Here is a 25,438-nt window from a genome sequence, read left to right as displayed (position 1 = left end):
TCTTGGATAACCTCCATTATTTAGCTTGACTGATCTCCGCCCCGGCGTCAGCATTCGATATGTTATTGAGACGCGCCACGCTGATATCAGTGTGAGGTAGGTAAACTTGTGTGTCACGCCCTATTCACTTGCAAAGAAAACAAACATAGCCGCCATGTTGTCTCCTCGGTCACGTGACAAGAACCCGGATGTGTTTCGTGTAGGCATTCAAATGTTTAATAAAAGAGGTAAATATGTCATACATGCTAATGATGTTATTAGCTGTCCTGATTTTGTGACGCCATTAAGAATAAAAATCATCTGCTCGGTGGGTGAAGACTTTGTATCGTAAAAGTAAGATTCTGTATTTCCATATTTGGACATTCGGCATAGAATTAGTTGTTTTCATTAAATGAATTCCAAAAATATGAAATACTGTTTAACTATATGTTCTATTGGCTGACATCCTCTGCTTTATAAATTCGAGATTGCAAAAACAAAATGGACAAAGGAATTTTAAAAAACAGTTATTAATTATTACCAAATAATAGCCTTTTGCAATCTTTGACAACTTTTCAGATAATACCTTCTTGTGATGAACAACATGACGGTAATGCTTAAACCTTTGACTTGGAAATTAAGTCAAATATTTGATAAAAACAGAAGGCTGCTATTTCATCAATACGCAATGGGTGGTACGAAAAAACAAGCTAAATAAACTTGAAACACCTGTACTTTGTAAAACACACGTGTTTGCAGTATGGCGAGAATATCGGTTGTTAACCGAAAACGCTAATTTGAAGCTATGCGTGTTTTTGTTAACGTAAGGAAACGCTTTCATTGTTTTACATTTCTTGATATGAAATAAAAACGTTCCTTTGCGAGCCACATTTATGGTCTGTTTTTATCTGAATAATAAACTTTATTCTTCTGTGGTATTCCAGCCTCGCACAAGAACAGCTTCTGTTAAGCTTCAAATGCCATATAGCCTACATCAAGAAAGGTATGTATTTATACATTTTATGTATGTATGATAATATGCGTAACGGATTCAATGTATTTCACTTTGGATCCAATACTGGTTATGAACATTTTATCAATGCAATTATCGTTGAATGAGGGATGGGGATTTCGACGATACGACAATATCTAAATGATACAAAATAAAGATACTTTGAACTCTGTGTAGATACTCCTTAAAATATACATGTCAAAATAAAATTGTTTTATCCAACTTTGGACGTCATTACGCTGGTGGCCCGGGGATTTACCGGTCTCAATTCTTGACAATCAAGTCCATTTCCTGTTGTTCTGACAATCACTATGGCACAGTTTGAACACTACTGTCCATTTCCAGTTTTTCTGACAATCACTTCATACTGTCCATTTCAAGTTGTTCTGGCAATTACTATGACATAATTTGAACACTACTGTCTATTTCCAGTTGTTCTGACAATCACTATCATACAATTTGAACTCTACTGTACATCTTCAGTTGCTCTGACAATCACTATGGCACAGTTTGAACACCACTGTCCATTTCCAGTTGTTCTGACAATAACTTTTTACTGTCCATTTCCAGTTTTTCTGACAATCACTTTATACTGTCCATTTCCAGTTGTTCTGACAATCACTATGATACAGTTTGAACACTACTGTCTATTTTCAAATGTTCTGACAATCATTATAATACAGTTTGAACACTACTGTCCATTTTGAGTTGTACAATCACTATAATACAGTTTGAACGCGACTGCCAATTTTCCAAATTGCTGCTGTTTCTTCAAATTTAAGACTTGAAATCTAATTTATTAACTTCTCATGTCGGTTGAGAAATTGGATGCGGGATTTGGAAAACCACTGCAAGGGTCATATCAAGAAAAACTGCTCCCCGGTTCTCCCAGCGACTCACAAACTGTAAAATACGAAATCTTACAAGGTCCTTTTAATTTTTCAGACTGGGTAATTTCTTTGGCTTCTTTCCGATGAAATCCTGAGATCTTCAACAATCTGCAATTATTCTGAACACTGCCTGTGAAATTGGAAGCGCCTAAACGGTTTCCTAATGCCAATTTCAATGCCCTATTTGCCCCGTCGGAGCAAACTGGCGATTTACCACTGTGAAAATCAATGCGCTGAAGGGTTTGCTCTTGAGTTTAAGGAGCATGTCGGCTGGTATGAAATGTCTTATTGAGCGTGATCAAGCGCATGCCCAGTGACTCTTGTTTTAGGCTTGATTTAACTTAAAAGATACTTTCAGTGTCGTTCTTGAGTGACCAGACTAATAAAGTGAATGAATTCGCGTGCTCTATTACTTGAACTTGTTCTTCGTAGGTCAAAGGAGAGTGCACGTTCGTACAATGTTTTGAATAAATAAAAGATGTAATGTTTATATTTACATCTAAATTTTGGTCAATGCATTATCAAATTAACAAATAATACAATTACACTCATTTCGTAACAATTAAATGTAAAGTTCAGATATGTGGTTTGTGCGGGTCGTCCACTTAACTCGGATTACCAATGTCTTCTTTTCCTCGTCCTACCGGGTACCCCTTTAAGTACTGTATATGTTTGATCTGATACAGTGCTAGTAACTGACACGAACAGAACATAGTAATTCCACAATTCTAAATACAATACTGTATTTATGAATAAATACAAACTGTCGACAAAAGAAAATTCGCTCATATAACATTAGTATGCCAGGCTTCTACTAACCATGTACATTGTATAACAAACGGTATATGTATAACAACGCCGTATAATAAACCTGAACGATCATATTTTTTATCAATATTTTCATAGCGTATTGAAGTTCTATCTTAAAGAGTGACTGACTGTTTGGATGAGTGAATGAAAATTTATCGCGCCGTCAGTAATATTCAGCTTTATTAGGGTTGGTTTTGTGGAATGGAACCCGTTTAATATGGCGAAAAAAGCGGCATTAAAATTCTTTCCCCAATTCCCACCATCGCTCCATCCATCAATTCAACAATGCCGGATCTACTACGCATGTGTATGTGTTTGAATCACCAACGAACAGTTAGGTTATATGGTGTTCGCGAAAAGTCGAGCGTATCCTTCCCCACCGATGGCATCCGCAACAAACACATGCAATGGCAAGTCAACTGTTCACTTGAAAGTCAATTGCTACGTTCTATCTGTGGAACTGGGCGCAGAAAAACAATGCTTATCTGTAAGCAATGACCTGGTTGCAGTAGTGTCGCACTCTGCCCTCACAGCAGGACACACACCTTGTCTGTATACTCCCTAGGGAGCTGAGAAGGGAAATCTGAATAAACTAGGATCCGTTGAGATGGGTAATGATGTTACATGTTCCTTGAACTTCCTTCTGTGTGAAATATGGCGCTATAGTATCATTACCATTGTTATAAATATAACTATCTCTTTTGCTAATACTAATAATGGTAATAATAGTAATACTATTATAAATTGTCTTGTCCAGACTGGATTGTTAACCTACATGGAACATTTTAACTACTATCACTTTATTATTATCATTATGTACAGAGAAATAATACAAAAATACAGCAAAAAGGGTTCCCCAACAGTGCAGCCTTCTGCATTACCCAGATTGTCAGAAGGGCTATATTCCTGGTAGCAATCCCGGGTACTCTCCCAATGTCAGTCAACAGATTGGGAGGTACCAAACCTAAGGCACCGAGAACAATGGGGTGTCGGACAACTTCATACTTCGGACACAAGCGTGACATTTCGAAATTGTGGCCCGCATATTTGCCTCAATCTTCTCAGTCACATAAGTGTCAAAGGGGACAGAAAATTCAATTATATAAATGACTTCACTGGATTTATCAAAAATGACAAGATCAGGTTTGTTGGCCTGGATACGTATGAGGGTGATGAGCCTCCACCCTAATCAAACCACGCCTTCCCATTATGATTGGTAAATATAAGCGATTCAGAGAAGAGCGAGGGTGGTGCGATCTATTGTCTGACATGATTCTTCGTGTGAGGGTGTCAGTACCCTGGATTTCTTGTTTCGTCCAATCAACAACACCAAAAGAATATAAAAGGACGTGTACAGCATAAGTATTTGTGGCTTTAACCTTATTGCAAGCATTCAGATTTGAACTCCAGATTTTCTTAGATCTACATTTGTCCTCTGCCCGAAGTGTTTCCTTGATATGGGCATTCTGGAGTTTGTCCCTAACCTGCATCCCAAAGTACGTATTGGCCTGACCTTCCACGAAAAGGCCAATAACTCCTCCCCCAAGTAAACTTACCAATCCCCCCTCTCCTACTTTGCCAGGTTTCCGATGAAGAGTGCTTGGGGTAGTAGTAGTAGTAGTAGTAGTAGTAGTAGTAGTAGAGGTAGTAGTTGCTGTTGTTGTTGTTAATACTTATTTAAAGTTCATATAGCATTTGTGTTGCATTAAGTTAGAAAGTAAACCAGGTGTTTGTCTGTAGTTAATCACGCCACAACAGTGTTTAGAACATTAGCTATTTTATGTCATTGTCTCGTGGGGTAATATTTCATTGCATATTTAAACAGATTTGATTCGGAACGGATTGAAATATGTTGCGGTTATTAACAGAAAGGACATCCCCATGAAACTGTGCAGGTTATTATTTATTCATAAACAATAACCGATATGGCTTTGTGGTTAGCGTAATGAGACATAACAAATCTTGCTATGATTTTATAATGATTATCATTGATCATGCTCTTGTGTTAAAGAATCTATTCAACTGAAACGAGGACAACACAAGCATTACAAGTAGGTGTTGATTCGTTACTCCAAAGCTATTGATTGATACATTGCTAATTTATGCAGCAGCCAGTAGGTCGGGGCTTTATTGTTTCAGAAACGATTACATTAGTGAAATGAGAGTGGTGCTTTTATTAAAATACCTTTCTGGCAAAACAGTGACAGAATAGCATGTCACTTGGGTGTCTGTTTCCAAGGCTGTGGGGAAATATTTAGGGACTCGATTAATCATTCTGTCCGTTGATGTTTAAAATATTTTGGAGCCTCACTAATTCCCTAAATCCGTTTAGTCTGGATTTGGAGTGAAAAGGTTCATCTCGTAAGATCTCGTGGGACCTCGCAGAGTCTCGTCCCGTACAGGAAAGTCCCGCGAAAGCAAACATTGGGAACCGGGCGGAATTCCCTAGGACGCTTTCCACTTGGTTTAAGCTATTAAGGCACTTTCCCCTAATGACTACTCAGTCTATGACAAATTTGGCAGAGACGAAGGAGTTTCAAAGGGGGTAAAGCGGTGTACAGTAGAAACCCAATTACGAGATCCCTACGGCCGAAAATGGCTATAAAGCAACGATTTGTAATATGGCCCGGGAACACAGTCACATTCATATCCTTCTCAATCTCACTGTGTAAAGTGTGTTTGCCCGTTTGATTGGCGGGCCACAGTCCACAACGGCGCTTCTCAACCGAAGCTTAAAATGAAGTGTTAACAACAACCCAACCCCAGAATGGAGACAAACGCTTGAAAATGGTCCGAGGCCAAAGAACGAACCAGGGAACGACGAACCATCAACCAAACATGGCTTGATACAAGAAAGCAAGCCGCCATGGTTTAACGCAAAGCTCACAAGCGGCAAATGTAGCAGTCTTTTCCACCAATAACGTCTTCATTGGATGTCAATTAAGCGTGATAATTTCCAATTTCTCCCCAACGCCCGGCTTCCTTGTTATGTCATTTGCAATGTCGTCAAGCCTTGTCGCTTGTTTATCTTCTATCACGACAAGGGACCGACGTCAGCCACTGGCCTAGGGGCATGGGCAGAGTTTCGGCTGAAGCTCGTGGCAGCCTTTACCTTTGGAAACATTTTGAATGGGTTGAAAACAACACTAATCCCCCTATAATGGAGTCCGAGACGGCAGATGCAGTCTACAATTTAGCCACGCTTAAGTGAACTGCAGTGTTTATCTTTTCTCGTCATGCTCTACTGCGCAGACCAGGGGCTGTTCCGATTCTTCAAACTGCCCATTCACCATCCTGAAAAAATAAAAGGTCAGAATTAAATAAATATTTTTTCAATCAGTATTGACGCTTGATCGCAAGCATAGAGATTAAACACCAAAGCACTACACCTTGATTGAAATAGCCAACTTCCATTGCGCCGGTTTCTCTGGTCAATATCGGTTTCGTCGCTGCCATCGACGTATCTCCACTGAATCAAGTGGATGTTGAATTTATATGTGGGTGATCCTTAAATATATAAAACAAATGTTCATGAAATGCTAAAAGACATTTAAATGTATTTTTCTCAGTTAAAGTACCTATGTGTCTACATCTTCGCAAAGTCTTTGTAACCAAGTCCAGGTCACCGATCCTGGATCCTGGTTCCGAGACTGAACCAGGCCCCCGGTATCCAATGCTTATAGTCAGAACCGACATAATATGGATTATCGATTTATGTCATCGTACCCCTACGGCGTGGATTGTTAATCATGCTGTCATCCACTTGGCCTTCGTTATGCTTGGCCTAAACCGTTATTGTTGGCTCGAAGAGAATAAAATATTTTCCCATTTACTCAATCAATTCATTGAGACTCATTGAGCGCGGTGGGGTAGCGTAGTGGTTAAAGCGTTCGCTCGTCACGCCTAAGACCCCCGGGTTCGATGTGTGAAGCCAATTTCTGGTGTCCCCCGAAATATTGCTAAAAGCGGCGTAAAACCACACTCAATCACTCAAAGAACAAAGTCACACATATGGACCAATGGGTAGTACGCGTGGCGTTTTGACCAAGGCGCAACAATTCGTTGTGCAGATTTGCAGTGCCAGGATCGTTGTTCCGTCAGCACAACTCGCGTTCACCATGGGTTCGTGGGTTCGCCATGGTCTATGGTCTGGGGGGGCACGGGTGGCCCAGTCGTCTAAGGCGCCGCGATTCGCTGTGCAGAGTTGCGTCCCTTGGGCACGCCAGAAACCTATGATTGTGGGTTCGAATCCCGGTTCGCCACAATTATGTTTCTAGGTTTGTCAGCACCATACCCGTGCTCGTGGGTTTCACCGAAGTGGTAAACGTCTGAGACCTGCATCACTTCGGGCTTTCCTCCCACATTAAGCTGACACGCCTCGATATAACTGGAATACTGTTAAAAGCGGCGTTAAACCCAACTCACTCACTCACTCACTATGGTCTGGTCTGAGCTTACTTTCCACATTATGATGACGCGCCGTGACATACCTGAACGACACTTTACAGCGGGCTTATAACTCACTCACTCATTCGATGTAAGTGGTTACGAAACTTACAACATATTCTATATTTCTTACAACCCCTACATTGGAAGATCTTATGTTGAATTCCAAGTTAGGATTCGATTCCTAGCGGGGCAAATATGCAGCAGGATGCGATGACATTGAATACCAGTATATGTCATGGAGGGTTATTTCATCAATTCATATAAGTGAGTGAGTGAGTGAGTTGGGTTTTACGCCGCTTTTAACAGTATTCCAGTTATATCGCCGCGTGTCAGCTTAATGTGGGGGGAAAGCCCGAAGTGATGCAGGTCTCAGACGTTTACCACTTCGGTGAAACCCACGAGCACGGGTATAGTGCCGACAAACCTGGAAACATAATTGGGGCGAACCGGGATTCGAACCCACTATCATAGGTTTCTGGCGAGCCCAAGGGACGCAACTCTGCACAGCGGATCGCGGCGCCTTAGACGACTGGGCCACCCGTGCCCCCTTCATCAATTCATTTAAGTAATGCTACAAATATTATCATAAAACGTCAATGCCGGAGAATAACCAGTCTTTATTATTGGAAGAAACAGATTCTATTGGGTAAAATGCAAAATGGTCAGTTAAGCAGTGTTAAAGGGTGTTGCACACATCACTGTATATCGCTGTCGTTGTATGGTCAGTTAAGCAGTGTTAAAGGGTGTTGCACACATCACTGTATATCGCTGTCGTTGTATGGTCAGTTAAGCAGTGTTAAAGGGTGTGCACACATCACTGTATCGCTGTCGTTGTATGGACAGTTAAGCAGTGTTAAAGGGTGTTGCACACATCACTATATCACTGTCGTTGTTTGGTCAGTTAAGCAGTGTTAAAGGGTGTTGCACACATCACTGTATATCGCTGTCGTTGTATGGTCAGTTAAGCAGTGTTAAAGGATGTTGTACACATCACTGTATATCGCTGTCGTTGTATGGTCAGTTAAGCAGTGTTAAAGGGTGTGCACACATCACTGTATATCGCTGTCGTTGTATGGTCAGTTAAGCAGTGTTAAAGGGTGTTGCACATATTACTGTATCGCGGTCGTTGTATGGTCAGTTAAGCAGTGTTAAAGGGTCTTGCACACATCCCTGTATCGCTGTCGTTGTATGGTCAGTTAAGCAGTGTTAAAGGGTGTTGCACATATTACTGTATCGCGGTCGTTGTATGGTCAGTTAAGCAGTGTTAAAGGGTGTTGCACACATCACTGTATATCGCTGTCGTTGTATGGTCAGTTAATCAGTGTTAAAGGGTGTTACACACATCACTGTGTACCGCTACTGTTAGATTATAGAACCGGTGACTGCATCTCCGCTGTTCAATGAACTGTGTGGCGATCAGTACCTAGATACACCGCCTGAATAAATAGACAATGACACATCAAGGAACTTGGTCAAAGCTTGTTGATTGGAACAATCATAAAATCAGCAACAGACATTACAAACTTAAAGGCAGGCAAACAAGTGGTCTATGAATTTATTATATTACACAATACACTTTTCTGCATACTTTTTTTCTGGTGCTGATTTAATGTGGACTACATATAGCTTAACCTACCAATACGATAAACCAATCCGATAAATATGCAAATGAGGTACCCTAGCATGAACTACTTTTAATTAGCTTTTCGCATCGATGCAATTTCTACTTGCTCAGTACAGTGTTCCACAACTCATTATATTTCGATAAGTGTTTCTCGATGTGTGGAACGTTCTGTAAACAAACATGGCTTCATTTGGCATATATGGTAATTGGGGCGTTTCAAACAACGTCCAAACATCGATAATTTAAAGAATAACATTATTAGTTATGGTGTCTTTAGTTGCCGTATACGGTGTCATAATAGGTGAGCAAAAAAAATATTGGCGGAGGCGTGAGGCATATTAAAATATGATAAAGAGAGTATTATTACCCGTGTGTGTTTCCACATCGTTAATATCATATATCAAGAAGACGAATTATGTATTGTACCTGATACATGATACCTACGATACGGAAGCACAGTCGGGTTATAATCTGTAGTTATAATCTGGATGGATTTGATTGAATGAAATGCAGGAATACCGCAGTAACGGTACAGGGTTGACTAACGTTTAGTCTCTCAAAAACATATTTTGATAGAAACATGAAACTACATTTAAATTGAAAAGTAGCTCTTGTGAGATGGGAGTTTCAGAACCTGTGGGAAATCTAGACTTGCTTCACATTGAGCAATAGCATTACGGTGAGGACTGGTTTACATAATATATGTTTGAAGGATTGTGAGACAGCCTAGGTACAACCAAGTGGATAAATAATCGATCACTCCACCCAGTCGTAAACACTACTGGGGATATTGACACGTGTAAGCACTATCAAGGAATTAAATTCCCTACAGAAATGCGGTGAACGTACAGGGATATTTTCATGGATTTGACATTTACATACAATGTGAATCACGAACGTTTTACCACGCGGAACCATATTAGTCCATCAATAATTCAAAACAGTTTAGTTCAGTATACAAGCTGTCGTCAGTTCTCAACAATGTGATGTGTTGGTTTGTATTAATCAACAAATCCTTACAGTTCAGTCCATTAAGATACCCAGCAGGGTAGTGAGTGGGTCGAAATTCACGCCGCTATTAACAATGTTCCAGTAATTTTCAGTATGGGGCAACAAGAATGGGCCGCACACATTTTACCAATGTCGAATCGAACCGTTTCTTTGTAATTTGTTTATTCGAGCCGTGCCATGTTATTTTGGGGAGACGATGATATTTTGTATAGAGACGAGATTTAGTTTCAGCTACAGCCGCGAACCAGATATTATTTTTAGTTAAACCTATGAGTCTAAATATTTCTATTTGAGAAAAGAACTCTTGCGACAATGTATGTTTTGCGACAGACAAGTTCTTTTTTCCGACAGTGTTAAGCACAATTAATTTTATTTGTATTTTCTGGGAACATGGGGTAAGGGGGATGGAATAGAGTCTACCTGTACGCGTACACCCAAGTGAACTACGTTAAGGACCTTACTGAATATCCGTCATGCTCTCTTACTGCATACCGCCTCTGTTGGGGATCCAGGTTAGAATATGTCCTAAGTACCATACGGATGTCGGAACAATGGGCATTAGTTAGTCAGGCTCTGTGACTTGACTGATTATGTCATCGAACCCGGGTGGGGCACAGAGCGAATTGCGGCTCTTCAGGCTACTAGGCCACCGGGGCACCTCGACCGTCATATCAGATATCAAGATTGCTTCGAAGAAGATTGCATGGAGTCAGGTAAGCACTGTTAAAGGATGTTGGACACATCACTGTGTACCGTAGACTAACATTTAGTCTCTGAAATCTTATATTACACAATATCCTTCTTGACTCTAAAAATAAAAAAAAATCCCTATGCTGATTTATAGAGCTAGCTTGAGCTGGCTAGACTTGCTTTTGTATGCATTTCTAGATTATTATTTTTTCATAAAATAAATATATTCCACGGTCATGGTGCAGGACAATGTGTACCGCTGTCGTTACAGGTACTGAATCGATGATCCAAGTGAAGATCGGGTCAGAATTGGTCTTCAGCAACCCGTGCTTGTCGAAAGAGACGATTAAGGGATCGGGTGGTCAGGCTAGTATCCCAGATCTGTAGATCGGTGCTTGTGATGTCAATCACTGGATTGTCTGGTCAAGACTCGATTATTTACAGACCGCCGCCTGGAACATTATTGGGTGCGGCGTTAAACAACAATTTATGCTTTAATAATGTTTCAAACTGTTTGAGCATATCTGCGATCAACTGTTATATATTTATGTGCTGGGTATTTTTTCCAAACCATTCAGTTCTATAGCGTTTGGTTTATGGTAGACTTGTGGATGGCATTTTCAGATTTGACATCAGTGACAAATATTACGTCCATTACTACTTTGACTTGTACCATATGTCTCCGTGTATTTCAGATGAGCAATTGACTTGCCTTTGTATGTGTTTGTGACGGTGGGCTGATATATCATCACTATATTAGTCGTGATTCATAAACACACGATATAGCCAGACGCTTACAATGGACTCTGCCTTCAACAGAGATATTTTTATTATGGAAAGGTTTTTGACGTTTTTTTATTTACCTCCATAGACGCATTTACATGAGCTCGCCACATCTGACGTGGACATAACACAGTGAGCCAAATGTACAGATCATTGATGGTAACACTACTCAGAAGTGGTATATGAATGGTAGTGTAAAATCAATTATGAATCTATTTGTCATGTGTGTTTGTTTTTCTCAGAGCGTAGAGATCGGATGTCCAACATTACTTAACCCGAGCTAGCGCTCTCCGTCGCAGGTCCAGGATGGACCGTCTTATCTACATCACCATGGCTACAACATTAAGCAAAGATGGGATGACTGGTAAGACAGTATGCGCTCACAGACAGCGTCAAAACCAGGTGTCAACAGAGCGTCGATCTTCATGTTGGCGAAGAAGAAGATAAACATGTTATTAATACGTTATTAATACATGTGGATGTTGAGTGTTCATACCGCCTCTTGCACACAATACCATTCCGGCTGCTTCTGTTCGAGGGACAATCGTTACTGCTTCCTGAAGCCTGACAATATTATTTGTACTCGCATAATTACTAACTCGTGTTATTGGTAGAATCAGAGACTATTACAAGGACTAAGTTTTCCCACTGGAACAAAGCTCAGCTGAAACATCAATGCCATCGACATGAAATTGACATGGGTGATTCACTGATGGCTCACGCTACGCAGGTGCAATGGACAAGCAACTGACAACTTTACACCTCTGTCGGATCTCTTATCTACTCTAACAGGACTAATTAGCAGTGTCCGTATTAGACAGGAGAGGGTGGGCATTTCCTTTATCGGGCTCTGATCAGGGGAGATCCCCGCCAATGTTTATATAAGACGCAGGGGCTTTTCCGGACGGCTGAGGAAAACAGGGCCTTCCCTCTAGGCTGACTGTTCGGTTCCCTGAAGATGAGGAGTTCATTCAACGGTAGAGAAATAAAAACAAATGGAGTAACCTGAGACGAATGGGCCCTCGCTAAGGAATTCTGCCCGCCAAACCCTTGTAATTTGTGGGAATTTGAGGCAATCCCTTTTATTGATTGTCGGCGAAAGCACGGGTCCCGGGACAATAGAACAAATCGAATCTGCGCTTCGATTAAACAAACTGAGTTGTCGAGGATGATGTGGTTTTGTCCAACGAACGCGTAATTTTATTTTCATCCCGATCAAGGGACGCTTCTTCAAGGCGAGATCTCCCGAATCCATGTTTTGTGAATTTCGTGTTTCTGAATCCGGACCTGCTGACCATTTCGTGTTTTCGGCACACCAGTGAGGATTTACAATTTCCGAGCGATCGAGTCCGTTCAAAGACATCCATGCAGCGACCCCGCCGCAAACACTCTAATTCAATTACTTAGACGAACCATGGACCACTCTCGCCACCAGAGGGCGCGTCCAGACGGCCATCTCGCGAGATTTCCTTCAACTGGTATTGTCAAAAAGTGTGATTAGGATCGCGGATAGGGTTTCAGAATAGCGATTTTGTGCAGAAGTGAATAAGGCGACTTTGACATATAGTTTTGAGGGAACTAGTAATTACAAATGTCGGTTGTCTGGAAGTTGGACGAGTGGCTAGGCTCCGGAACCATCATGTCTATCGCTATTGTCTTGTGACATTACAATCTGTGTTCATGGGACAATAGCACCCTCACAAAAGATTGGACAATTTCTCTTGACGTGGTTCACGCCATCTCAAATATACAACTCCGGTGATGGGAACACCATCTTTATTTGTAATTACACTCTCCGTAAAAAGTTTGTTGACAGCGAAAAAATGCTCTAATAACAGTCTTGACTGTGGGCTTTGAGTCCTATTTAAAGTATACATTACATCCCTGAGACACCGCTATACAGAGAGTGTGCCAGCTGAAGACCATTGCAAAGCCTTACCTGGATGTGAGCCGTATCTATAACGGTATTACATGTATGTTGTTTCAGCGTAAAAGATGAGTCCGAGGGTGGGGTGGGGTGGGGATGGTGGTGGGGGGTCTGGGTAGCTCTGTTGTGAGGATGAGGCCGGAGGGCTGTGGTTGATGGCTTGAGTGAGAGAGTTGGTCATCTGTGCGAAAGCAAAAACATGGACACCTGGTGTCATCACTGATTTTCAGTGAGCCATTCATAAACGTTTCACGGCTATGTTACCCTTTAAGGCAAATGGAATCAGTTTTAATATTCAATGGAATTTTTTACCTCTCATATATGATACAACGCATACACGCACACCAAATTCATTAACATTATGTAGATAACGTCAATGTAGATATATTAGCTCATGATGCTGGTACTTTTCGATAGCGTAACGCTGATGTTCGTTAATCTATTAAGTTTTAAACACTATAGAAACATATATATTATTATAAACAAGTTTATTATATTAAAATGGAAGGTGCAAATTACTCTATAAAAAAATCGAAACTGTTTAGCATGCTCTTGTAATTTCTGTGAAATGTTTGTTTGATAATAAATATGTTAACTCCAACAGAAATTATGACTAAAATGCAATGACTTTAAAGAGAGAGGTAATTACATATGTTGTTACCACCATATACAAATACTTCAGAACCGGTATTTGAATGGAAGTTGACTCCGCATAATATTTTCTTAGAAAATACCCTTTAAATACAAGAAGATATTCCTGGGTGTTAAACATTTCAAGCTGATTGGTTAGTTTGTTTATGGGGAACTCACGGGGAATCAAGGCATGGAGTGAGTCCCTTAAGTCCCCTTTGTCGTTTTCACGTTTACAGATAAAACAACAGCATGTCAGTGTGTTTATTCAAGAAGAACCAACCAAAATGAAATCCACGTTTAAATTTAAATGAATATAAAGGCTGCCTTATCTGTGCAGATCACCATATGGCCATAAACATCACACGAGCCTCGAGTTTCTGTTCTAATTACACCACTCTGCCGACTTGATGTTGGTGTAGTGGTTAACCGTAGCGGTTTTAGGATGCGTAAGGGGAACAAATACATCCCAATATTGGCCAAGATTGTAATCAAACGTTGTCATCATTATTACATATAACATGTACTTCATGCAGTACCTCAACACGATGTAAACGATGGACATATGGCAGTGCCGTTATCTGTGATGCTTTAAAGGTTATTGCATCACAAAGTTATGACTAAGTGTGAAGCTTTTAACTCAAGAACACACAGAACCTTTGTTCCGGAACCCCGAAAAAGAGAGACTTTCATCTAATTTCGTTGTATTGTTTTATCACTGCAGTGAATCAGGTAATTTCCCGGCATCTTCTAAGCCCGGGGAACCGAAATTGTCTAAAAACGGCCCACGTTATAATCAGAATTAAGCATTTAGGGTCTGATACTGATACGGGTAGACAGCCCCCGCCCCCTTATTGCTTGTAACGCTCCAGTCGCCATCTGCATAGTAGAAACTCCTTGTGAAACTCCTGCCAACACTGACTTCATTAAGTATGACACAACCTCTGCCTCGGAGGTTGGTAGTTTTTTTCCTCGCTTATTCTGTGAAATCAATTTGTGACATATGTCGGCAAAGGGTGACTTACCGGTGCAGGATCATAGGGGCTCATAAATTTCACGAAAATTGGTACTGACAACCCGAAATTACGGGATAAACTACAAAAACCCAGTCTGGATGGCATGCTATTTTCAAGGACTTGTGGAACCAGGCCGTCGGGGTGAAATCCAAAACCTCTGCCCCCAATCCAAGCATTTAATAACTTGATGAGTTTGGAAAAGGGACTATTTTCTAATCCGGAGGGATATGGGAGTGATTGTGGTTCCCTTAGCTTCGATGCAAATATATCCTTCCGCTTCTATGCAATAATGTCCCTTCCCAATTTGATTCCATGCGTTTAAATAACATTATTTTGTAGGACGAATCTGGTTGTTAGTTTTATTGTTGGAGGCTGGGCACTTGCTGCCTTGCATCCGAGGCAATGGTATCAAATTTCGGCCATTTGTTTTTACAAGGAAACCTTCGTCAGATGTCACCCAGAAAGAAGTCAAATTGTAACTAAATACCACAGAACTGGGCGACTTCTATACCCCGAGGCTTCATGTATTAGAGTAGGGCCGTAAGCCCTCTAAAACTCAAGGTAGTCGAACTGTAAACATTGAAACATTTAACCACGTATAAGAATAACCATCGTCTAACATATGATCTACCAAATCGTTTATTACACAATACATGTCTCTCGTTCGAAACATATCTTCCTAATGCTGATTTCTGTGGAATACAGCTGGCTGGGCCTATTGTCATGATCTAGATTGGTTTTGATCACATTAAATGCAGATATTCCTAGTCACAGGACAGGATAAAGTCACATTTACTGTGCAAACCAGTGATCCATAAAATCCGATGATATTTAGTAAATTTACATTGATGAAGTTACAACAAAGCACAACCGGAAAAGAAACGAGCATACAAGAGGTATTTTCGAAATAACACGCAGCATTAGAATGACATTAGTAATGAATAGTTTTGTACAATGGGTAGCATTCATATATAGGATGTTTACGAGTGTTCCAAAGGGTCCACCGAGCAAATATTAAATAAGACACATACAGTTGCTACACATTGGCAAAAACAGAAGAACATAAACAGTGTTGTGCAATTCGTGCATGGTTATTTCCGACTGTTTCAAAGGGATCACCATATGGAAGATTAAGGACATATTGCATGTACTTTTACTTGGAGCTCAGTTGTTATTTGACATTAGACATGCACCACTCGGTCGTAATGATCTACAACAGTGTTTCCGGCATCAGACGTCTATTTTCATATTTTATGAACATCAGTTTGTTCAAAGCTGGAATGTGAATCTAAAAGTGCATATATTCTGGAATACTGGAATACTGTTCAAAGAGGCATTACAACCCATCACATTCACTCACTCACTTCAAGTCCTGTAAGCAGGTAGGTTTGTTAAAGTTTGTTTTGCTGTTTGCTTTTATTTGTTCAACTAAAAGAGTTTCCCAAACCTAGATTCAAATAAAAAGATTTGTTTCTTAGTCACATTGTAACTGACATTTAAACAAATAAAGACATTTCAAGTAAAAACTGCTTTATTTACCTGTCCATTAAAATTATTCAGCAACATAACATTTGTAGCGTCTATATATTCTAAATACATATAAACACAAACAAACATATACTATCTACAGATAAACAAACATACATCTGACACATAAACAGACATCAAACATGGGTGAGTGAGTGAGTATGATTTTACGCCGCTTTTAGCACTATTCCAGCAATATCACGACGGAGGACACCAGAAAATGGGCTTCACACATTGTACCAATGTCGGGAATCGAACCCGGGTCTTCGGCGTGAAGAGCGAACGCTTTAACCACTAGGCTACCCGAATGCCCCACATCCAATATGGACACCTAAACATGCAAACATATAATATGGACACATAAACATACAAACATCTAATATGGACACATAAACATACAAACATCTAATATGGACACATAAATCTATGCAAACAAACATCTAAAACATGGATACATAAACACATAAATAATATTGGCACATACATACAGACAAACAAATATACAATAAAGACACATAGACACACAATGCTGATACAAACACAAATAAATATACTTCGAATATGGACACATAAACCAACATGAAATAGGGATATATAAAGAAACATAAAAAACATCTAACACAGATATATAAACAAACAAATGATATATGGACACTTAAACACAGAACCATATAATATGGACGCATAAACACGCAAACAAAATTTCAACAAAGGCACATATACACATCCAAAAACACCTGAAAAAGACAGAGAAAAACATAAGCAAGCACCAAAAACGGCACATAAACCTATAAAAAACATCTATGAAAGATAAGACACAGACATACTTCATCTAATAAAGACACATATACACACACACACACTTTACAACATTACACATTCACAATCAACAAATACGCAGAAAACATCCTTCACAGGTCACATCTTAGCATATCAATACTAAATCAATTTCAGCATGATCGTGTAATGGTGTTGTCTTAAACCAACAAGACCATTTGAAATCAAATAGGTATGTCAGAAGAAAAAAAGACTTGGTCTATTATCTTTCGTTTTATTAAAATGCGAAACACATCCGCGCATTTAGACTACAGAAGAGTGCATCGATACAGGTTGCGTATCGTCACAAAGTATCGCCATACATACTGTCCTTTCGAACTGGCATTTACAATACTTTGCCCATCCATGTCTGACATATTGGAAATAATTGTACATTATTTCTTTACATATCCATTTCTTTTATATAACATATGACATTTTAGTAGTCTTGACACTACAATGTGATAGAACATAGTTCATTTAACAAGATATACTCACAAGCTATCAATACATAATGTACATATATAAAAGAGAAAGGGCGTGAAATATTGCATTTATTTGAGCAATGGCATCATTTGGAGGCAACATGATAACGCGGATCTTAAAAGTTCAATATGTAAAATATGTCAAACTATGTGAGAGTTGTGACACTACTTGGTGGCATTACGCATCTTGTCGAGGAGATGACACTCGATACATGGACTCAATTCATAAGCACAGTCAGCAAAGAAATAAGCTCATGGCAGCTTACGTCTATTCTCTATCTGTAGGCTGACTATATACATATATGTTATCATGCATGTACATACTGATTAATTAATTTCCATAATAAAACTCTCCGATACTAATGGAGGAAATAAAGATTATTCATTCATTCATTCATTATATAAAAGAGAAAAGGCGTCAAATATTGCATTTATTTGAGCAATGGCATCATTTGGAGACAACATGATAATGCAGATCTTAAAAGTTCAAAATGTAAAATATGTCAAACTATGTGTAATGTACAAATGTAAGATGAACTTTACATGGAGAATGTGAAACGATAGACGCACATTCCTATCTGTAGATAGAATAACATGATTGTTTCAGTGATATAATTGAGAATACTATTCCTTATTGTAAAGATTAGATCTATAGTTCCATGTTCGTTTAATATATTCCAAACCGGTGTAAATAAATTTGAATACTGTTTTGTGAGATTCGTGAACACATCAGATTGTAAGAAAGTAGACATACTATGTTTTGTTTGTCATACCTAAAAAACGCTGTGAAAATCTCCCAGCCTCACTTCTAAACAAATTCAAATAGTGCCATTCGGCTAGGATCGTAATTCAAATAAAACACGGGACCGACTCAAATTTAATCTTTGTTTACTTTTCATGTCACTTTGCGTAACTTGAGAAGGGACAGAGTTCCCTTATCCCTCATGGGGTCCGTCCCCTGACCCCTCGGGCCGGGGTGTAGAGACCGTCGGCTAACTGGGTAATTGTTCAGAGAAAATTGTCAAAGGGCAAGGCCAAACACACGCCCTTGCCTCAGCGGAACCTGGGCTATGTTTTGATTGGTGTAGAGTTGCGCGGACCTGAAAGAAAACGACCTAGGCGAAGTTTGTACGTTGTTTGTTTTATTAATGCGATTAGAAACGCCTGGTGGGTTACGCAATTTTCCATTTGTGGCAACTTTCAACAAGCAAAATGAATAAAGCGCTTCAAAAGAAGGAATATTTCAAATAAATGTACTTGAGCAAACGAATTTCCGATGGGAAATTACGGATAAATCATTTAATTTTCATATCGTAGGATGATTGTAATGGTGCATTATACATTGCAGTATATGAAAGGTCTTATAAACATTCAGAATTGAAACTGATCTGATAAAGATTATTTCCGAAGACTTAAACCAACTGAAAGAGTGCAAATGGGAATATTATGACTAAGCCACAAAGCTAATCAGATCGGTCTTGTCGATGGTATACTGTAAAAGAAACGGTCGAAGTAAACTTTAAGATTCGAATGAATTTTACTTCGTTTATCAATGAGGGCCGATGATTAATAACCACGTAATAATGATTTGGACAATGATTTTTATTTCTGTACTTGTAAGGTACATATAAAACTAAATAGACACACACCTACAATAAATCATGTAGCTGCGTGTATTTTCGGTCATGTAAAACATTTCGTTTATCAGCATCCCCATCGCGTCGGTCTGCAAAGTAGACGTATTAAATCCATGTGACAAAACGAGTACGAACAAGTGAAAAATGATCATTTCGATAACTGCACATTTTGCCAATAAAACTTAATGAATCTTATCTTAAAACAAGCGCAAAACACTTGCGCTTTCAAAGACACATTTAATGGTCCTTGATTCTTTTCAAATGCCGAAACTTTATAACCCGATTTCGTTTTATTTAAAAGAAATTAAGATTCAGGATCCAAACTTTAAAGAAACTTCACCAGCCGTCATTATGTCAAAGCATGTTGCCCCGTAAACATGGATCTTAAAGACCATGATTTATGGCCAGAAACGCTACATGGTGCACGTTCAATTTTTGTCAAAGTGTTTAAACCCCTAAAGTCTCTTGTTGAATCTTCATAAAGACGGTCCCCTACAGGCTTTTCTCGTTAAATGGCTGACCTAGCCCTCGCTTCAGTTTTACAGTACCGAGTTACCCTTCTCTCCGAGTGGCTATCAAAGTTTGATGGGAAAGACGTATGTATTCACTAAACCGAACCAGAACCGTTGCTTCTGGTGTGGCATCACTGCTGTCTCTCCATCGAGTTCTTGCCTTCAATTGCCAGTGTTCGTCGTTCTGAGGCATACTATTTTCTCATTTGCATCCATAAGACCTTTGAGATTTACTCCTGTGTGTTCCAGGAAATCCTAATTGAATTTAGGGTGTTTGGACGTGGGGTGATGTTTTTCAAAATCTTTGGACCACGACATACAGGGTCGTCACCACCTTGGATCATTCTCTTGTAGCTCTGCTTTGAGACTCGTGTGTGTATTTCTGGGGTGGTTTCATCTTCCACAGCCGCTCTTGAATCATTCAGGGGTTCGTCTGGTTCGTTACCATTTCCCCGTGTCTAATACTGTTCCGCGGGGATATTGATAACATTCCCGACAATATGTATATATACATGTATGTTTGTTCTTTTCATGCTTCGGTCGCCTCTTGGATTTTATTATCACTGAAAACATCTAAAACGTTTATAACAAACAATAACTTCATGACTTGTTGACACAACATAAACATATGCGACTGACAGATGGTTGTTTACGAGCACTGCAGTAAAAACGTCATTCAAACGCATGGTCTACATGACTTCCTCGTAGACAAAAAAATAAGCCCTGCCTTTGCACAAAGGAACCCACGTGAGTATACGCGATGTCAAATATGAGTGAGTTAGTGAGTGAGTGAGTGAATATGGTTTTACCAATATTCCAGCTTATCACAGAGGGGGGGTTAGAAATGAGCTTCAAAAATATTAGTGAGTGATGAAATGGGCGAATTTTGTTTTCCGCCTAGCTATATCACGGCGGCCGGTGAGTTATCGAGTCTTTACTAAGCAAACTACTGCTTGATAGCATGAGCAACGGTCAGGAAAATAATGACACGGAATCGCCCTACTCACACATAGTAACCACCCGACATTCTGTAAGTCGTTCTTGCAACAGACATGGCTTCCGGTCTCCTTTGTACCCTGCCACACAAACATGAAAACACGATAACGTACGGGGGCCTATTCTGTCCTTGAATCCAAGCAAGGAGAAACGCATGGGGTACGGGGGCCTATTCTGTCCTGGAATCCCAACAAGAAGACAAGCATGGGGTACGAGGGCCTATTCTGTCCCGGAATCCAAGAAATGAGAAACGCATGGAGTAGGGGGCCTATTCTGTCCTTGAATCCCAACAAGGGGACAAACATGGGGTACGGGGGCCTATTCTGGCTGGAATCCCAACAAGGAGACAAACATGGGGTACGGGGGCCTATTCTGTCCTGGAATCCCCAAAAGGAGACAAGCATGAGGTATGGAGGCCTATTCTGTCCTGGAATCCCAACAAGGTGACAAGCATGGGGCATGGATGCCTATTCTGTCGTGGAATCCCAAGGAAACAAGCATGGGGTACTGAACTTATGTGTGAGTGCACGTATTGATGGTTTAAGTTAGCTGATGCCATATGATACTAACTTCTACATGACGTGGTAAGAGTCTTGCCATACCCAGATATTAGTTAGTATGCTCCTTAATTTAGAGGAGGCACTGATGGCCAAGTTGTCTATGGCGCCGCAATTTGCTGTGCAGAGTTGCGTTTTGGGGGTACCAGAAACCTACCGCGGGTTCGAATCCGGGTTTGCCCCGAATGTTTCTAGGTTTTCCTCCCACATTAAGCTGACAAACCATGGTATAACTGGAATACTGTTCGCAGCGGCTTTAAAACACAACTCACTCACTTACTATAATTTATATATTATTTAGAACTAACCCTAAAGATACTATAGCAAGAGTCTGTGTAACACTTAACCTCAATAATAAAGCGAAATCTACTTGTCACATTTCACAGCATATATTTAAGAGGCACCAACTTAAGTGCAATGAGAATTAACCTATGTATCAGTCAGCCATCCTTCGTCATCAGAAATGTCATCCCACCAACTGTAGACGCTGCGCCCTCCCCTTAATAACATCCCTCCCGGACGTGTTGCTATGCTAGTACAGTCCATTATCCAGAATGAATAGGCCCAGTGTTTCTGTTAGTTAATTAAGGAGGGAGTAAATCACCTACAGACTAGCTTAAGATAACACTAAACTGTTAATGTGTCCATGAAGTCCCTTGACAGCCCTGGATGAAGGATCCATCTGATCGGCGGGTTACAGTAATGACAGACAGCTTGTTCGACTGACTGCACTCGCTGCGTTAGTCAACAATCGGAATGAAAATAAACGAATAAAATACACTTTTGGATTTACGTGAATACATGACGCTTTTTTATCGGTAGCAGCTTCTTTTATTCTTTGAACGACGTTTCAGAGCTACTTCTTGCTCCTTCATCAGGTGAATGTTTGGTTAGTGTTAGTGTTACGTTACGTTATTTTACGTTACTTTACGGTACGGTACGGTACGGTACGGTACGGTACGGTACGGTACATAGTCTGTCTTACAGACCCTGATACAAATATATATCAAATACAGCCCATGCAAGTCTATAATGTTTGGCAAGTCTAGATCACTGCAGTATGGATACGACCAAAAGGCCTTGGTGGTCGGGCTAGGTGAATTGGTTTATTGCGTGTCATCGTATCTGGAGGGACCATTGGAAAATGAAGAGAATCACTGGGCTCCTTTTTATTATATTTTTATTAAGATAACTGAACAACTGTTTTTTTATGTACGATATGTTCATTTCAGAGACTATATGTTAGTCTATACGGTACATTATGTTATGTTATGTTACTTTAATGTTATGTTTTTGTCTAATACAAGTCACGAAGAGACAATGCATGTCATTCAAAATTAAATCATTGTTGTTTCAGCATTACCATCACCAACATAATTATCATTATCGTGTATTTGTTATGAGGGTATGACTGTCCAGATAAACATCTAGTGCCAGAAATATTAAGAAATTCAGAGAGTCTCTTATCGTACGGCCTAGAGCTCTGTGTGTATGTGTGTGGCGGGAGGTGTGGACTTACAGCTGAGAAGAGGCTGGCAAAGGTTCAGAAGGGGCTAGGAACGGGATGATAGAGATAAGAAGGGGGTATGAAGGGACGCTAGAGCTGATGAGGGGCTGGGAACGGGATGCTAGAGCTGACAAGGGTTATGAAAGGGACGCTAGAGCTGAGGAGGGGCTGGGGACGGGATGCTAGAGCTGAGAAGGGGCTAGGAACGGGATGCTAGAGCTGAGGAGGGGCTGAGGACGGGATGCTAGAGCTGAGGAGGGGCTGAGGACGGGATGCTAGAGCTGAGAAGGGGCTAGGAACGGGATGCTAGAGCTGAGGAGGGGCTGGGGACGGGATGCTAGAGCTGAGAAGGGGCTAGGAACGGGATGCTAGAGCTGAGGAGGGGCTGAGGACGGGATGCTTGAGCTGAGGAGGGGCTGAGGACGGGATGCTAGAGCTGAGGAGGGGCTGAGGACGGGATGCTAGAGCTGAGAAGGGGCTAGGAACGGGATGCTAGAGCTGAGGAGGGGCTGAGAACGGGATGCTAGAGCTGAGAAGGGGCTGGGAACGGGATGCTAGAGCTGAGCAGCGGATGGAGAGGAGGTCAGATAGAACGTGCATTTACATCTTATTTGAATATCGCCAAATATATTAATATCTTGACGTCACTTCATGCATGTATTCCAGATAAACATCTAGTGCCAGAAATATTAAGAAATTCAGAGAGTCTCTTATCGTCCGGCCTAGAGCTCTGTGTGTATGTGTGTGGTGGGAGGTGTGGACTTAGAGCTGAGAAGGGGCTGGCAAAGGGATGCAAAGGTTCAGAAGGGGCTAGGAACGGGATGCTAGAGATGAGGAGGGGTATGAAAGGGACGCTAGAGCTGAGGAGGGGCTGGGAACGGGATGCTAGAGCTGAGGAGGGGCTGGGAACGGGATGCTAGAGCTGAGGAGGGGCTGGGAACGGGATGCTAGAGCTGAGGAGGGGCTGGGAACGGGATGCTAGAGCTGAGGAGGGGCTGGGAACGGGATGCTAGAGCTGAGAAGGGGCTGGGAACGGGATGCTAGAGCTGAGGAGGGGCTGGGAACGTGACTAAAAGGCTGAGCAGCGGATGGAAAGGAGGTCAGATAGAACGTGCATTTACATCTTATTTGTTCAATTCAGATATCACATCATGCATTTATTTTAAATATCGCCCAGTATATTAATATCTTGACGTCACTTCATGCATGTATTTTATCACTCAGTCTTTTAATGTGAGGATATCACTTCATGCATCTACTGTGCATATATTACTTAATAATAATAATAATAATAATAATAATAATAATAATAATAAATGTTAGCACATATGTTTAATGTGCAAATGCAAGTATGTTTGTTTATTGTTGATATCAATGCATGTGTTTAATTTGTAAGATATGCAAAGCAGTGCTAAATGACAACCGTACTACATTTAAGCATCACACATACTTACCAAGTACACTATAGGCAAACGAAGATGCGTCTCTACAAGTAGTATATTTATGCAAGTGACAATATGTGCCCTTCACGTACAGTAATTATACAAGATTAGTGCGATAACACTGCACACAAAGTCCCTTCTCATGAAGTGATATGACAACCTACTTGATCTCCGTCACTCAACACGACCGCCTCCCAGGTCTAGTGGATGGAGCGTCTGTTCGGAGAGCGGAAAGTCGGTGGTTCGATCCCGGACGCGTGATATCAAAAGACGTTTAAAGGTGTCCTGGCGTTCGACATTACGGGGATAAAACAATGACTGCTCGGCTCGGAGTCTGTACATGTCGTTAAATCCCATTTCACCTCACCTTCACTCAACACGGTGCTTAGTGTAGACAAACATCTAGTCTCTGAAGTGAACATATTTTACAGATGAAAGCAGTTGTTTAGTTATGTTTATGAAGTTTGATTTTTAAAAAGGAGATCAGAGACGCTCTTCATTTTCAGGTACTGCAGTAAAGACTTGCCAAATATTATAGACTTGCATGAGCTGTATTTGATATATCTGTTTCAGGGTCTGTATGACAGACTATGCCTAGTGCAATGGACAATCGTACACAGATGACCAACGTATTTCAGATGATACTTTGTTCAAGAGACAAAGATACCGTAAAGTAATTTAGCAAAGAGAAAAAAATTGCTAAAAATGAATAAACGCTCAAAATAGCATTTAGTGCAAGAGACAACCTTACTACGAAGGTTAAAATCCTCATATATATGATAAACGATAGGTTTGATTGTCAAATAACGTGACAAACACTACTTAATGCACACGCAGCTTGTGTTTTACAATTGTTGAACATTCACTCTCCGCTGAAAGTTCACGGCGTTTAAGTTTTATGACAAAACGTAATTCGCACAGCCTCAAAATTACACTAACGTTCCCAAAACGGACAATAGACGACCTTGACGACAAATGACCTTCAGCTCATTGTGGGATAATTAGCTGGTGCTTTACGAAGGGAGGGGCGAAAAGTGGTTGTGTCCGAGAAACAAGGAGATACAAACGAAATCTTTGCGAACTGCTGTCCTCCTGAAGTGTTTTCAAACTCTCTTCCAACACGCGAATAACAATGGGG

Source organism: Haliotis cracherodii, unplaced genomic scaffold, assembly GCF_022045235.1.
Source record: "Haliotis cracherodii isolate W230 unplaced genomic scaffold, xgHalCrac1.p SCAF_5, whole genome shotgun sequence".
NCBI lineage: Eukaryota > Metazoa > Mollusca > Gastropoda > Lepetellida > Haliotidae > Haliotis > Haliotis cracherodii.
The sequence above is the reverse complement of the archived record's forward strand: the minus strand, read 5'-3'. Positions refer to the sequence as shown.